Source organism: Cebus imitator, unplaced genomic scaffold, assembly GCF_001604975.1.
Source record: "Cebus imitator isolate Cc_AM_T3 unplaced genomic scaffold, Cebus_imitator-1.0 Scaffold297, whole genome shotgun sequence".
Lineage (NCBI taxonomy): Eukaryota > Metazoa > Chordata > Mammalia > Primates > Cebidae > Cebus > Cebus imitator.
This window is the reverse complement of record NW_016107612.1, coordinates 2087873-2100483: the sequence shown is the minus strand read 5'-3', so window position 1 is coordinate 2100483 and position 12611 is coordinate 2087873. Positions and strand designations below refer to the sequence as shown.

Below are 12611 nucleotides of genomic sequence, written 5' to 3'. Positions count from 1 at the left end.
AGTAATTTTAGCACGATTTTAATTATTCATCAGTAATTTAAGTTAATGAGAAGTATGAATTTATCACTAGTCAGGAATAGAAATGACACTTGAGAGAAAAAAGAAATCTGAATATGGTAAATTTAAAAGAGTTCAGGTTTCTTTTCACTGTCTTTTAAAAGCAGTGTGTTTTCCATCCTTGAAAAGAATTGCTGGATTTTATTGTCTTATTTTTGCTCTTGTGTTTTATGAGAATGCTCCCAGGTTAATGACCTATAATTGCTGATCAAAATACACAAGGAAAAAATGTTCTGACAAAACAAGATTTTTGTTTTCAAAGATCAATAGATTGAGGCTTTCACTCTCATGGAGATAATTTTTAGTGCCTTCTACTTAATTAATAGTTGTGACTTCAAAGCTGCTTGTGTAAAACTCTTGTTTGTAAGCTTATAAATTTTGATTCTTAAAATTAATTGGATTTGACCCGGCTTATTTCTTTGTTCCTTCATACTGTTACTAAGAGGAAACAAGTGGATTTTAACTTTGATTTATGTTTCTTTTAAAGGCTGAAGAATTTTTATCTTTTAAACCCTGAAGAATTTATAGTGAGTGTATTTTATAGTACACTTTACCATGAAGAATTTGCTCAACATGCTTTATTAGCTGTTTCAGGAGTTGAATCTCAGATACCCACAGAACTGGGCATCTGAGAGTCCTTTTAACTTGATACCAAATTTATAAAGCCAGCTGTTCTTCTAGCTCTTGTTGCACTAGCTCCTGTTCATTCTAGTTTCTCAGTGCTGTCTTCTCTAATTAATAGATGTTGGAAACTAGAGAAAAATGATTTTCTTTACATCAGCCTTTTCATTGACATAGAAAGGTTCAGTTGTAAACCCTGGTTAGAATCCTACAAAATCCATATATCTGTGACACAAAATATTAACTTACAGAATAAGCCTAGATCTCCGCATAATTTTTTAATTCTGGGGACAGCATTTAACATGTTTATATATACGGTAGAATGCAAAGGGATCCTTTTCCCTTGGTTCTTATGAGGCTTGCACCTTGAAATGCAAGAGTTTTAGGTCAGCAAATTAGAACTCCATTTTAACTGCAGATTTGCTTGCATAAAATGTTTAGTTGCATGACATGGGGGGTTCACAAAGCCTCCCTTTGAAATTTTTATAGTAAAACTTGGTAGAAGATCCTGGTGTTTTTTTCTTTTGTTAGGTTTATAATAAAGCTAGGTATTAAGTACTCTGGGAGAGGTACTGAAGACCCAGTTTCTTCGTATTTTCTTTGCCTCCACCATGGTCTACTCAAGTTTGACTGCTCGGAAGAGGCTCTCCTTTCTGGTACTTGTAGGGGATCCCTGAATCTCTTCAATCTGAAAACTCTTCAGCTTTCTCATGAAATTTTAGCCAGGCTGATAGTGAAGAATCAGGGATTGGTTCTTTTTGCAACAAAAAATGTATTCATATCAAACCTTTGACTGTTCTGGCAGTACCATAATGTGGATAAGCAAGCATGTCAGCCAGCTCGCGAGGAAACATTCCGTGGCACTAAGATGGCAGAGAGGAAGGAGTAAAATGGCGTCACCAGGAACGCTGTGATAAAGGGTGGACCGCACGATTATTTTCTTTCAATTAAGTTTGAAGACACCTTTAGGAACACTGCCTTGCCTATTTACAGCTACTTTTTGTTGTTAGAAGATTAAAATATTGAGATTTTCCTGAAGTAAAGATTTAATTAGCACTTATATGTAGATGGCTTCAAATGCTGCTTTTAAGAAATTGATGGCAAATATGGTTAAAATAAAATTTAAAGTATTTTGTATTAGTACTTCTGAAATGCCTTGCCTTATGCTTTCTTTTCCTTTTTTAGTGTAGAAATTTACTCCTTCCAATATAGGGTGAATTTTTAGAAAACAAAGGACAATGTGCTGCTTTATAGTGAGGTGAAGCTAGCATTTCTATGAAACTATGGTATTTGTCTCTGGTTTTCATTCTAGCTCTTTATGGCTTTTGGTTATTTTATATATAAAATATATATGTTGGCCACCTTTAAAAACAAAGCTTGTTTTCTTTCTTTTGTGGTTCAGGGTATGGATTATTTTGCAAGTGAACAATAGTCATACTGGTAATGACAGTGCTGATTTCTCACCTGTTCCCACCTCTCATGGAGTTGGAGTTCTGGTGCTGGCTTTAGAGTTCAGTGCAATCAGCTCATGTTATAGTTAAGTAAAGGAAGGCTTAACTGCGGTTAAATAACTTTTTCAAGGTCATACATCTGGAAAGCAGTCAATTTTGCCCTAAATCTGGACCACCTGACTCCTAATCTGTGCTGTGCTGTGCCTCTGTCTACGTCTGACTCCATTTCTTTCTCTTTGCCAGCTTGCTGGTGACTGATTGATCTAATGGATTGAGCTTTCAGCAAAGTCTGTCTTGTCTTTGCCTTAGCAACCTAAGTCACAGAGATGTTCCTTTTCAGCTGTGTCAGAAATTACTTACTAAGCTGTGTTAGGAATCTTCCTGGGCCTGTGTTGAAGACGATAAGCATTTATGAACACACACTTAAAAATAAAATCTATCTTGCAAGTTGAGCTTTTTGGTCCATTGTGTTGGCTCTGCATGAAGGGTGAAGTCTCCTGGGATGGGCAGAGTTGTTACATTCATGTGCTGTGAGCTAGGATGGAGCCAGGCATTCTGACATGTCCTTTCAGCGGATCATGACCTCTTTAACTCTACGTGTAAGGGGTCCCACAGGGCAAAGTCTCCTCTTTGTTTACCAGTAAGGATGAGCTAGGTGAAAGATTTTAGCTCCCTGTCAGTTTCAGGCAATTTGTATTTGAATAATGGTCTTACCATCTCTCTTTCTGTTGCCTGTATTTGCCACTCCAGCTAAGCAGTGTTTCATGTTTTCCATACCTGTGGTGACAGTGGTGAGTGGTGCATTCTGCTGTATTCCTCAGCTCTGACAGGGTAAAGTCACAATGTTTCCAAACTTAATTAAGGTTTTAGAGAGTGTGAAATCACCAATACTTATTTAGCAGAGAAATGCCTTGACAAATTCCATTTAAGAGAATGTGAAATTACAAAAGGGAAGGTTCTGTTTGTTTTAATAGTCTCTGAACAAATCCATTTTTGAAGAATTTCTGAATAAGAAGAAACTGCAGCAATACCAGAGCTCCCTTTTCTGTGACAGATCTGTGATGATTGGTGCTCCCATCCCATCAGCATAAGCATTGCTGCATAGCAGGAGGAGCTGTGATTTTCGACTGCAGTGTAAATGACTGACACCATGTACCAGCAGGGAAATGTGAGACTTGGTTCCCAAACATTGTCCTGACTAACAGCGCTCCTGGTGCTTGCTAAGTAGAACTCGAGGCTTAATCCTGAGCGCTGTAGAAACCAGCTTAGCAAAACTGCTCAGCTCCCACCTGACTGACTCCGAGACACAACCTCTGCTATCCTTTTCTGCTCATGGCCTCCATATATTGCTTTTGTTTCTTTTTTTTAAAGGGAAAAAGACACTAGATCTGACAAAGCTAGGGATCTCTGTGTGTGTGTTTTTTTAACAGTACAGGATTGCTTAGTGGGTTCTTGTTGGATGGGTTTTGGGAGCTGTGGGAAGGAATGCTGGTCATGATAAAGGCCGTTATTGATGCATTCCCATTTTATACTGCAGTGCGGTTTTAGCATCTCGAGTCCTTTGGATGTGGATTAATCCGTTTCCAAGATGGAAATCAGTTCCCTAAAGACATACTGAAACATTTTTTATCATCCCTGAATGTATCCTCCTTATCTTATCTTGCCCATCACCTTAGAGTGACTATGAGATTAATATTTTTTAGATCTATTTATACCTTGGGTTAGGAGAGGGCTCTGCTGCTCTTTGAAGCCAAACATACTGTGACACACTGGTAATATTCCATTGCGAAGCTAGATTGAACCATCTTCTCTTCCTAATCCTGTCTTTTCTTGTGTCTCCAAAGTTTAGCCCTAGCAGGTATGCTGGGCTTTTTGGAATGGTTGGGGGAAGGGGATAAAATGCTCAGAGTTATCCCTGCCTTCTCTCCTGGGGTTACCTCAGCAGTCTGAGAGCAGTTGGCTGGCAGCTCTCCCTCCCCCGCTGGACTTCTGTTGCTCCTGCTTCCCCTGCCCTCCCACAAGTGGAGAGGAAGGATGGCCAGCCAAGGCCCTTCCATCACAGCCTGGCACATCCTGCTGCATCATGGCCCTTCTCACTAGACACAGGCTCTGGCCTGGTTTTCTGGGGGAGGTAAGGTAAGCAGTACAGAGTAAGTCAATTCCTCTCCCCATCCCTCTTGTGACCTGCAAAGGAAAGTTGCTTCTACAATCTTAAAGGATAGCATAGGGCTTTGCTGGATTTGGGAGAAGAGGGAGGTTCTACTGAGAAGCATTTTTCCCCCGTTAGTGCCTGGGTGGCCATCATTTATCGTTTTATTCATTTATATTATGCCCTTAGCTTGTTTCCACTTGATATGGAGTCTCAGAGCCCTTCAGTAACTGAGCTGGAAGGACTGCTTTCCTTCCTGGGATGACCCAAGAGAGAAGTAGCAAATAACAGAAATGCCCCAGGGCCCCTAACAGGGGCAGAACTGGCTTTGTAGCAGTAGAACAAAGATTTAAATGGCATCATAGGAATTACCTTAACCTTGCCCTTCTTTCCCAAGTGCAGCATTAGATGTGCTAAGCAGTCCCAGCTTGATACTGTGGTGTAGATATTGGAAGAGCCATCTAGTAGTTATGTGCCTACGTTGTTTTGACAAGGGAGATGTGTCATTATCTCTGGTCTTCTCACTACCCCACCACAGGAATGGCATGTTCCTATTGTTGCAGATGACTTTCCGTATAGCTTTCCCCTCTGGGCCGTGGTGAGTCTTACCTCTTATTTCTTTTTTACCTGATGCTGAAATCTTTGAAGTTGGGTTTTTGTTGCATGATGATTTTTTTTTTTCTTTTATTGGGAGGTGGAGGGGTAGTAGGGAGGATCTGCAAAAGGTGTTTGGGTAGACTTACGTTAGTGGCTCTAAGGCCTGTGGCTTTCCCAGAAGGCAAAGATGCAGATGGAATTACATCACAGCTGTAATGGCATGCCCTTCAAGGCAGCAAGCATGCCAGCACACTTGGGTTAAAGTGTTGTCTGTAAAGCCCTTTGCTGGTCCAGAAGGAGGCACTGCCCAGTGCCATGTGTTGTCAAGTTTTGAACATTCAGTATGCACATTCAATTCTTTTTAACCTGTGAGAATTTATAGACCATTTTGAAAACCAATTTAAATCATGGGGGCAAGTAATTTGTTTTGCTTTAATGGATCCAAATCCATCACATAATTGTGTGATTCTTTTTTTAGCCCAATAGCAGAAACCATGTCCAAAATGGGACCCAGCAGTCTGACAGTGACAGATGGCCTGGTGCCCGCACAGTGCCATGTTATATCGCCAAGGTCTGCCACTTGTGGCTCCAGAGCTGCCTGCAGCAGCGATGGATCTGCTGAGCTGGCAAATGGTGGAACTCCACAGCCACTCTTACAGCGTCTGCTGCCACCTGCTGAATGAGAGCGGCTAGGCTTTTGCATAAATGCACAGCAAGAAATCATGTAACAGCATTAAAAACATATTACAGTTGGCGAATGTCAGCTCTGCCCACTTAGCACTGCATTCTGCAGGGTTATTTTTGAAGTTATGTATGCAATCTGTGAACAAACAATTTAAAGTATTAAAATTTTTATAGCAAACAAGCAATGGGGCCAGGCGTGAGGGCTCATGCCTGTAATCCCTGCACTTTGGGAGGCCGAAGAGGGCAGATCACTTGAGGTCAGGAGTTCGAGACCAGCCTAGCCAGCATGACAAAACCCCATCTCTACTAAAAATAGAAAAATTAGCTGGGTCTGGTGGCACACGCCTGTAATCCCAGCCATTCAGGAGGCTGAAAATTGCTTGAACCTGGGAGGTAGAGGTTGCAGTCAGCCAAGGTTGCACCACTGCACTCCAGCCTGGGCAACAAAAGCAAAACTCTTGTCTCAAACCACCCCTCCCCCCAAAAATAAAAAAACCAAGCAGTGGGACTTTAAATATCTGAGTTGGCAAATGAAGCCTGGACTTGCTATTCAGTCTATATTCCTTGCAGAAGGAAATTCAGTCTCTCATGGGCCTTGTAAGCTGACGTTTTGTGTATTCTTACTTTATTGCAGTAATAGTGGTCTAATAAAATAATCAAACATGCTATAAAACCTTACGGAAGTTCCCCCAAATCTTGAAACTGCTCAAATTTAAAAATTTCTGGGCTTTATCAGTAATGAACATCTCTTTGTACTTGAAAAAATCCTTGAGGCGCACTCTGTGTGGGCACCACAAAGAGGAGCCAATGAAAAGCATGTCCATACCATCTGATAAGCCCAGAGGCTCTCCAAGTATTGGCAGGATTTCTGTTGTGCTCATCTGAAGACAGTATCTTACTTCATCTTTCCTCATTTTCTCCATAAGTAATTTTTTACCTTTGTAAACATTTTATCCAAGAGAAGTTTTTAGAAGAGGTCATTTGTCTGGCCGGGCGCGGTGGCTCACACCTGTAATCCCGGCACTTTGGGAGGCTGAGGCGGGTGGATCACGAGGTCAAGAGATCGAGACCATCCTGGTCAACATGGTGAAACCCCGTCTCTACTAAAAATAAAAAAAAAGTTAGCTGGGCATGGTGGCACGTGCTTGTAGTCCCAGCTGCTCAGGAGGCTGAGGCAGGAGAATTGCCTGAACCCAGGAGGCGGAGGTTGCGGTGAGCTGAGGTCGCGCCCTTGCACTCCAGCCTGCATAACGAGTGAAACTCCGTCTCAAAAAAAAAAAGAAAAGAAGAGGTCATTTGTTCAGAAATTGGCAAGAAGGTTTGGGAGAGGTTCAGGGAGTAGGCGTTTTGCTTAGAATGAGCTGAAGAAAAGCAATGGTACAACTTACACTCTTGTCTTCATAGAATTTGGATACTTCTCCATTGCACTAACTAAAGTACTAGGTTTAGTACTAACTGAATACTTAATGGTGCTTATTGGAATTCTTACATTATCTTGGAGCAGATCCTTTATTGATTATTTTTAACTGCTTTACTATATTTTCTTCTTCATTGCTTTCTAGCTGTTGTTTGTGTCTTGGCAGTGGTTTTTCAACACAATGACCATTCGTAATGCCACTGCTCATTTTGTGTTAATGTTATTTTGATTTGGAATGCTGGCTACAGATTTCCTGTTAATTTGTATATATTGTGCATATTAAAATGAGAGATGATACACCATTTTTGTAGTGCCCGCCATCTAATTTTGTGTCATATCAGATACCTTCTGGTAAATGTCCAACTTGCTGTGGATGCTTCACTTTTACATTTTGATATGGTGGATCACCAGTTGGTCTGTTTAATGGAAAGGGACATGAGATAGCCTATTGTGTTTTGAAGGCTATGAAAACATGACTATTGCTTTGTAGGCCCAAATTAGACTCTTATTTGTTTATTTTAACAGGAAATTTGTGTGTTCATCATTCAGACTTTATATAACCATCCAACACTAATTACTTATCTGCTGTAGGTGGGAAGGACAGAACTGTGAAAGAACCTATGTAAGCACTTTTTTGCCATCTTACTTTCCTGGCTAAGGTAGATACTGAATTTTTTTTTTTCACAGAGACGCTTTTCTTGTAATTTTCAGTTTTGAAAACAAATAAGCCAGGAGAGTTTGGCCGTTTGACAAAAACAAACATCCTTTTGCCCGCTCCCTTTTTCTGCAGTAGGAATTAACTGCCATATGTATTCTGAAACCCAGAGTCTGCATGATGAGTACAAATAAGGCAGTTTCATGCCTTTCTTGACCTGAGCCATTTAAGAGCCACTTTGGCTGCCGGGTCCTTGAGAGGTGACGGCATGTTCCTTGGGAGACTCAACCTAACCTTGTTGTTACGTTCTGGGTTCTTGGCCAGTATACATTACAAGGCAGCCAAGCACTTTCTCTGTCGAAGATGGAACACATGACTGGAGATGCTGCTTGGGCAAATGTATGGTGTTTATTGTTCCACAACAATAATAGTAATACTATTTTAGCCTGGCGCTGTGGCTCACGCCTGTAATTCCAGCTCCTAGGGAGGCAGAGGCGGAAGGATAGCTTGAGCCCAGGAGTTCGAGACCTGCCTGGGCAATATAGCGAGACCCCGTTCTCCACAAAAAGGAAAAAAACAAAAAGACAAAAAAAAAATAGTAATACTATTTTAGAATGCTGTGGTGTTGATCTCTTAAGCAGTGAGTTCAAGCTTTTAGATTGTGACTCATATACACATACAATTAAATATATAGAATTGAAACAAAAGTTTCACAAAACAGTACCCATAACACATATCTCTGTTGCATTTATTTTATTAAAAAATGCTGATTGGGCCAGATGTGGTGGCAAGAACCTGTAATCCCAGCCACTCTGGAGGATGAGGTGGGAGGATCACTTGAGCACAGGAGTTTGAGGCTGCAGTGAGCTGTGATTGTGCCACTTCACTGCAGCCTGGGCAACAGGGTAAGACCCCATCTCTTAAAAAAAAACAAAAAAGCAAACAAAAAACCTGGTTGATTTCGTGATCCAGTTATGGATTCTGACCCATATTTTGAAAATCACTATTCTAAAGGAATGCCAAAAACTTGACATTTGTTGTTTCATTTCTTTCCTATGTAATGTATGGGGGCAGGGTGGGGGGAGGAATAAATGTGCAACCATAAAATATCAGTTTATCTTATCTTGATTTGCTTTGATCAGAGATAGCATGGAGAGTAGAAAAGGGAAAATAAGGGGTTACAAAATTTGGGTTTTAAGTCTGAACTTTGCTACTTATGAACTGGAACTGGGTCATCTGGACCTGGAACCCCACAGTGCTTTTAAATTGATAGAAGCTCAAGAAACAATTTTGTACAGCTCACTCAACTTTTAAAACTCTATTAAGGATCTACGTCGAAGTATGATCCAGTTCAGTAGTATTGAGAGACAGTAGCTTTGGGTTAAAAATGAGGGCTGGAACCAGATGTATTAACACACTTATGTCTGGCACAAAGTAGTCATCATTTAAGTGTTAGCTATTATTAGTATGCCATAAGTATTCTCTGAGCCTCAGCTTCATTGTTTATAAAGGGGAAACATGATGAAAACAAATTTAAGGAAATTTTGCTGTCCTCCTGGGTTCCATTGTTTTAGAGAGAAAAATAAATTTTTCTTTATTTTTGCTGTTTAGACGTTTACTCTTCCCTCAGTATCACAGAAATAGTTGGCCTTGAGAGTCGAAACTATGTTTGAATTTTGCCTCTGCCTCCTCCTGGTCGGGAATTCTTGCTCAAGTTAGTTAAATGTGGAAAACTCAGCTTCTCACCTGTAAAATGGGGCAGGGGAGAGGGGTAGGAGAGAGTAGGGTGATCATGTCTGTTCTTTCATGTTGTTAAAGGATTAGCAGTAATGTCTGACTTGCCTAGAGCAGTGTCTGGCCCTTAATTGCTTCCTGAATTGTGGCAATTATGTGTTACAGAAAGCTGGAAACCAAAACACATTTGAGGAGCCAGTTAGGCAAGGGTCTGTTTCAGCACCCTGGCAGTAAGGAACAGTATACAGATGGGGAAGTTGGGAGGAGTTATTTTATTTAGCTGGCCTGCAGATGTTTTAGGGGATGTTCTTTGTTAAGTGGACCCACAGCAGAAGGATCTGATGGGAGACTGTGTGAGCAATTATAAGTACTTATTGATGGGTTGAAGGGATACCAGTGATGGGGAGCTCTCAGGGTCATCGTTAGATGCTGGCATCTACCATTGAAAGGTGAATTGTTGGGCCTTTTCCGTGCCCAGGGGGTGTCTCAGTGGCAGGGAGCCAATTCATCCTTCAAGTTCCAGCTCCCTTCGCCAGATAACTCTTTTTCCCATAAGCTATACAAGTACATCTCCTGGGTGAGGCACAAGAGGCATCTCACAGAAGAAGGAGTTTGGAGGGAAAGGAAACACAGGGGTAGGAAAAGGAAGTCAAGAGATCTGTAGGAGACCTGGACTGAGGCAGGTATGGTTCTGCCCACCTTTTTAGTTCTTTAATTCCAATGGGCTGTTACTTTTCCTTGAGGTGTGGGTCTTTTGAAAGAAACCACCACTAGGTGGCACACAGATCCCAGCACTATTCTGCTGTATAAATTATTATTTTAAAAATTATTTTGAAAAGACAGGCCACTAGTATGTTTTTTAATAAAATAAAATATGATATATAACCTATTTAGCACTTCATTTTAGAAAGGAAAAATGATGAAAAATTAAAATTCAAAATGTATTTTGTGGGCTCAGTCTACTTAGAGTCCAATTTTTGAAGTATGTAATGGTTAATGGGCTTTGTTCATATGTGGGTGAGGTGTGACTCTCACACACACAGGCTTCATTTAATTTACTGAGAGTTGTAAAATGTAGCTTTATAGTAAATATTTTAAAGACCAGAGTAATTATCATTTTGCTTTTCAAGAAATGTGTCTGGTCATTGCTTTGCATTTGTGGTGTGTGTGTGTGTGTGTGTGTGTGTGTGTGTGTGTGTGTGTGAGAGAGAGAGAGAGAGAGAGAGAGCGTGAGAGAGAGGTGTGAACATAGGTGTCACATAGGTGACATCAAAACAATGGGATGGGCTGGTCATTGACTGGGAAAAACAGAGGAAGCCCAGAGAAAGAATGTGACAGAACATCCGACTTAACCCAGGCCCCTCCCCTCTCCCCAACCAAAAAGAAAATTTTAGACCAGGCTTTGTGAGGCAGTGGTAATCTCCCCTCCCCCACTACCTCCAAACGTAGCTTTTTTAGACAATCAGCAGCAAGCAGCATAGCAGCAGCCAGAAAAAGGTGTCACAGAGTACAGTCTGTGCCTACTTATTGTTTGGGAGCATCAGTCAATGATAATAGTTTCATACCTTTGTTTATAAACTGTGACACTGAATTCTTTAGCTTTAGCCACATTGGAGACCGCTAATGAAAACGCATTCATATTAAAGGTTTGTTGACTTGACATAATCATTTGCTGTGAAAGGTACAAACAAGGCCCATTAAAATCTACCATTGTTTTGTGTCTGGTTCCCCTGTGATGGCCAAAAGCAGGCAGGTGGTAACAAGCCGCCCCCTTCTGAAGGGACTATGTGGGTTCCTAGTTTTATGTGCTCTGGTTTATTGATGTCATTACGTTATTAGGCAAATGACCGATGCCATTCCCCATCCCACCTCCCACCCCAATTATCAGTGTACATATTTGGAGAGTCTTCATGCTGTGTCCTGAGAGACTGTGCTGGAGGAGTCCTTTTTTTTATTTTTTATTTTTTGGGATGGATTCTCACTCTGTGGCCCAGGCTGGAGTGCAGTGGCACGATCTCAGCTCACTGAAACCTCTGCCTCCCAGATTCCAGGGATTCTCCGGCCTCAGCCTTCTGAGTAGTTGGGATTACAGGTGCCTGCCGCCACACCCGGCTAATTTTTGTATTTTTAGTAGAAACAGGGTTTTACCATGTTGGCTAGGCTGGTCTCAAAACACAGGGCTGGGTGCGGTGGCTCATACCTGTAATCCCAGCACTTTGGCAGGCCGACATCATGGCCAACATAATGAAACCCTATCTCTACTAAAAATACAAAAACTAGCTGGGTGTGATAGCACATGCTTGTAATCTCAGCTATTTGGGAGGCTGAGGCAGGAGGATGGCTTGAACCCAGGAGGCAGAGTTGGCAGTGAGCCGAGATTGTGCTACTGCACTCCAGCCTGGGCGACAGAGTGAGACTTTGTCTTAATAATAAAAAAAATAATGTCATTTTAGGCTGGGTGCAGTGGCTCACGCCTGTAGTCCCAGCACTTTGGGAAGCCGAGGCAGGCAGATCACCTGAGGTTGGGAATTCAAGACCAGACTGACAAACATAGAGAAACCCCATCTCTACTAAAAAATACAAAATTAGCTGGACATAGTGGTGCAGGCCTGTAATCCCAGCCACTGGGGTGGCTGAGGCAGGAGAATCGCTTGAACCCAAGAGGCAGAGGTTGCAGAAAGCCAAGATTGCCCCGTTGCACTCCATCCTGGGCAACAAGAGTGAAACTCCGTCTCAAAAAAAAAAAAAAGTCGTTTTAGACATGTATAAATGCATCAGCAGTGTGCTTGACATGCTTGTACCTTGCATTGGCGTATAGGTGGATCAGATGTGTAAGGTAACTTGAGTTCTTCATTATTACAACTAAGACTTTGATTTCTACATGTCAGTTGATGGGTCATCTTCCTTGTTCCTACTCAGCACCCCCCCACCACCACCCCAAGCTATGGAAAAGAAACTGCGCCCTTGTATGGGAGCAAGGTGTTGACATGGAAGTGCACTCTGTGTATCTGTCTGTCTGTCTGCAACTGTGGCTGTCAGAACGGTGTCTTAGCCCTTTTCCTATCGGATCTCAGCTGAAGCAAATAAGTATAATGAACAGCAGAAAGGGGGTCACCCTGGGCATCTCTCTCATTAATGGAAGTCACCAACAGATCTAAATCTAATCGATTCCAATAATACACCTACATGTCTTAAGCCTTGGGTCAATAGCTTGATTACATTATCTTTTTTTTTTTTTTTTTTTTT

The 12611-nt window shown here is 41.5% G+C and overlaps 1 protein-coding gene across 1 annotated transcript in view; it reads left to right on the top strand.

Annotated features, from left to right (window-relative positions):
* NUP93 (nucleoporin 93) overlaps nt 1–12611 on the top strand; it is a 114224-nt gene that overhangs the window by 52800 nt on the left and 48813 nt on the right. The window lies entirely within an intron of this gene.